This window comes from Belonocnema kinseyi, chromosome 5 (genome assembly GCF_010883055.1).
Source record: "Belonocnema kinseyi isolate 2016_QV_RU_SX_M_011 chromosome 5, B_treatae_v1, whole genome shotgun sequence".
In the NCBI taxonomy this organism is placed as follows: Eukaryota; Metazoa; Arthropoda; class Insecta; order Hymenoptera; family Cynipidae; genus Belonocnema; species Belonocnema kinseyi.
In genome coordinates, this window is record NC_046661.1 from 97,487,364 (window position 1) to 97,492,069 (window position 4,706).

The window sequence follows — 4,706 nt, forward strand, 5'->3', positions numbered from 1 at the left end:
TTCTATAAAGAAAACTCCCTAATTTACAACAAAATAGTAAAATTTGCAACAAAACAAATAAATGGTAAACTAAAATGATGAATCTTTAACTAAAGAAAAAAAATCGAGGATAGGAATTTCCAACAACATTTGGAGGATTTATTTTCACCACTAAAATCTTGACACTGACCGCAATATTCCTAAAAATATGTATTGCCTTAATTTTCAGCTGTTTACAGTATTTTACACATCGAGTCTTTATAATAAAACTTTTTCTATTAACATAATTTAAATTTGAAGCAAGAATATAAAGGATTCCTTAGTTCGAGACAAATCTATTGACCCATGATATTAATACATTTCATTATAGAGTAAGGAAGTTATCGTCGTTTATATTGTATTTAAAATTCGATTTTTATAGTAAAAATTGTTTCATTCTCATAATTTAAAGTAGATATGTTTTGATTGCATAACATTTAAAAATACTGTTTTTTGTAGTAAAAATTTTATTTTTAACATCATTTAAACTGTATGCAAGAACAAAAGATTCCTTGATTCGAGACGAATCGATTGACCTACAATGTTAATACATTTTATCAGAGAGTAAGAAAGTTATGGTCATTGATATTATATTAAAAATCGATTTTTATAGAAAAAGTTTTCTTATGCTCATAATTTGAATTTGATGTGCGAATAGAAAAGACGTGTTGATTTGACCCTTCTCTTTTCCAACTACAAAAATTACCGTTTCAAAAATAAAATTTGATTTGTCTGATTTGTTTTTGAATTTTTAAAATTTTTTGCATTCTTTTGTAATTTTGTATTCTTTATAAGTTTCTATTTTTAAATCGATCATACTAAAAACTTTAGTTTGTCTTATATGTAAAAAATCACTTTTGCTTCCTCTATGAGCTAGCTTATTTTATTCCTCTTCCCAACTATTTTAACTCTTTTAATTACTTTTTATTCTGTTTTATCAATTTTTCCTATTCCCTTGTCCGACAATTAAAACCTTTTCTATAATTCGACAGGAGTATTTTTAAATCCATTTTATTCGCTTACACTCGTCGTATTGTTCTAATTTCTATTCTGTCTCTTATTTAAAAATTTACATTTTTTTCATTATTCATTATATTATCAAAATTGGTGTGTTTTCAAGAAACTGTTGAGATTATACTATCAATCATTACATATTATACAATCGCCACTTTGACATCTAGTTTGACAGGAAATTACTGATAAGATACTAATTTAAAGAAACCAGTTAATTTTTACCCTGTATCTAAAAATTCGTTTCAATTTAAATGATAATCTATTAACCCAAATAGGACCCAAAACATAGTACCCAAAATTGATATAGAGACCAAAATCGACAATGAGTCCAAAACTAACTAACTAATAACTAACCAGTATGAGACCTAAATTCGGCAAAAAAAATTGACATAGGGCCAAATATTATCACAGAGCACAAAATTGATACAGGGCCAAAGTTTGATATAAGGCCCGAAATAGACACAGGGTCCAAAATAAACATAGTGCTCAAATTTCACATAGGGCACAATATACGCATTTGGTGTAAAAATAAGGTGGGGCCCAATATAAAAATATGACCCAAAATTAAGCGAGGACCCAGCATGAACTTAGGGCCCAAAATTACCTTCACTTTAAAATAAACAAAAGTTTTAATGGTTTTTCTCCTAGTTTATGATACACAAATAAGTAAATAAATAAATAAAAACATTGTCCGAATAGGTTTTTTATAGATAATGATACTTCTTAAAGTATGAATCAATAAATGTATAATGCAATATTTATTTTTAAATTAACTAAGGAATCTGTTCTATTCAAATTGTATTCAAAGACAAAGTGTTCTATTCTGTTATTCCCAACGTTTATTTATTTCCTTATAATTCCTGCTTATTCCCCTGTTTCCGAGAACTATCATTGAAAATTATATTTCCCAAGCATTAAATATTCTGTTGTCTTTTATTTTCTTCTATAATTATTTTAAAGATTTATATCCTTTTATAACTTATTTTATCATTTCTTCTGAATCCTTTTTCACTCAGCATAATCCCTATTTATCAAGTATACCTTATGTAGAAATACAGAACAGTAATAACTAAATAAGTTATAGAAACAGATACAATTAGTTTTGAATAAAAATTGATAGAAATTGATATAGAGACTGTTTGCATGAAATAACAGGATTAATCTTAGACATTAGATTGAATGTCGGATAAAAAATGGATTTCATCCTGAAAAAGAAATATTGGAAAAAATATGGATGAGAATATTGATTGGTGATGAAGTCAAGCATTGGATAATTATTATGTCTCTTATTGTTTGGATAAAATAAATTCAACCTAAATATAAGGTATGATAATATAGGATATATATTTATATTCATGGCAAAAATAGGATATCTTTTATAGCACTTGATTAGAATATTAAATTATTGATGTAATTGTAAAGACAAAAATTTGCTCGCTACGGGGGTACATTCTCATCGCGGGCTTTGCGCGCGTCTCGCTTCGCTCCCAAGTTTGAGCGCGCCTAGGGCGCGCGACTGCTGGTTTTTGCTCTTCGCGCTCGATGTTGTTGTATTCATCTTGCGCTTCGCGCTACGCGCTCGGTCCTTATATTGTCGCACATTCTTGCGCAAACATTTTAAAACTAAGACTCAAAAGATCCACGAATGTAATTTTGTGATTGTGAATTCTCTTTAGTTAAAAAAAGCTCAGCTCGAGAGTTTGAACGCACCTACGGCACGCGACTGAGGGCAATCGCACTACGCGCTTAGTCTTTGCATTTCTTCTGCATTCGGGCACCTTTCGGCACCTTTTAAAATCAAAGGTGAACGGACCGATAACTGTAATTTTGTGATTTTGAACTCTCTTTTGTTGAAGCTCTTTTGGCTTTAACGAACACATTCTCATCACGTATCTCGTGCTTCGCACTCGATTTTGTCCAACCTGTCAGATTTTCTACATTATACACAACATTTTTATATCAATTATAATACATTTTTTATGTAACTCTGCCAGGGATTACTTATTAAAAAAATGCAAAATAAAAAGCAAATTTTATTTACCATGATTATTTTTGTATTTGTTACTTATTTTTCTTTAAATTGTATTCTAAGCTGCTCTGAAACATGTAACATTTCAATGAATTTATATCATTACAATCCATAATATGCATAAAAATTGAATCATACTAATTCTTATTTCCTTGTTTTTATAATTTCTTTATTTTGAATGTTGTTTTTTACGATTAAATAAAAACTATTGCAAATCTGCAAAAGCTAATTTTTTAATTTTTAATCTTATGTTTTACGTTAAAAGAAAATCTACTCGTCCTATCGAAAAATAATTAATAATAAATTTATAGATCATTTTAGGCGAAGAACTTTTTTCTGGTAATTTAAGTTCTTACCTTGTGTCGTTTTTTCAAACAAATTTAATATTTTTATTTAGAATGTTATTTTTTAAGACTAAAGTAAAAACTAACTGTCCTATCAAAAATTATAGCTCTTTTTTGGATGAACAAGTTTTGTCTCATTTTTTCTCGTAGCCTATATCGAAAAGTGATTCATTCTTAATTTGTAGTTCTTTCCAGGGCGCGCAATTTGAGCTTTTTCATTTTTTTCGTATCTTGCATAGTTTGACCAAAGAATGTAATTTTTGGCTTTTTCATTATTTTGGTGCTTAAAATGTTCATTTTAGTTTGTTTTTTTCGGATTTTGAAAATGCTCTAACTCGGATAATTTTCTTTTTATAGAAAAAAATCATAGGGATAAATTGTTTGAGTTTCTGAGCACTATAAACAATTGAACATAGAATTTTTAAATCTTGAAATATGTGGTTTCAAACATTTTTGGTACGATCAAATTTGGAATTTTTAACTTTTCGACCAAATTGGAAAAGTTTTTATCATAATCTTGTAGGGCTTTCAAAAAGCAACGTTTTTCTTTTTTAGACTTTTTTTCGTATTATGTGTTGTTTGGCTTAAATTGTTCATTCTAGTTTGTTTTTCTGGATTTCGAAAATGCGATAACTCTAGTAATTTTTGATTATTCAGAAAAAGTCATCAGGATAAATTGTTACATTTTTGAATTCTATGAATAACCGTACAGAGAATTTTTGAATTTTTAAAAAACTGGTATCAAAAATATTCAAAATGTGCCCACTTTTTGAATTTTTATCCAAAACGGCTGGCTAACGAACTTGACCTTTAGTTTAGGATACTAAACGAGTGTACCAAACGGCAATCTAATAGATTAACTTTTTCAAAAGTTATCGTGTTCATAGACAAACAGACAGGCAGACATACATACATACAGACATACATACATACAGGCATACAGGCAGATACAATCGTAAAAATCTGTTTTTCGGATTCAGGGGATCTCAAAACGTGGACATTTGACAAAAACTGGGGGGGGGGGGTCAAATTTTACACAAATCTAATACCCTCTCTGATGAGAATGTAAAAATACAAGAGTGCAGTAAAAAGTCCATTATTCAAATTAAAATTAGTTAAATAAATTCAATATTATATTTATATTTTATATTTCGTTATCACTTATCATTTAATCGCTGCCTTAACATCTAATTTGGCAGAAAATTACCCAAGGGACACTGATTTTAATAGATAAATCGTTAATAAAATCATATGAAATACATTTTTTATTCATTTCATAAAGAAATAACATCAAATAAAAA

At 28.4% G+C, this 4,706-nt stretch overlaps 1 protein-coding gene across 1 annotated transcript in view; it reads right to left on the reverse strand.

Moving 5' to 3' along the window:
* LOC117173798 overlaps positions 1 to 4,706 on the reverse strand; it is a gene marked incomplete at its 3' end in the record, with an annotated part of 19,820 nt that overhangs the window by 13,079 nt on the left and 2,035 nt on the right. The gene's annotated exons all lie outside the window — the stretch shown is intronic.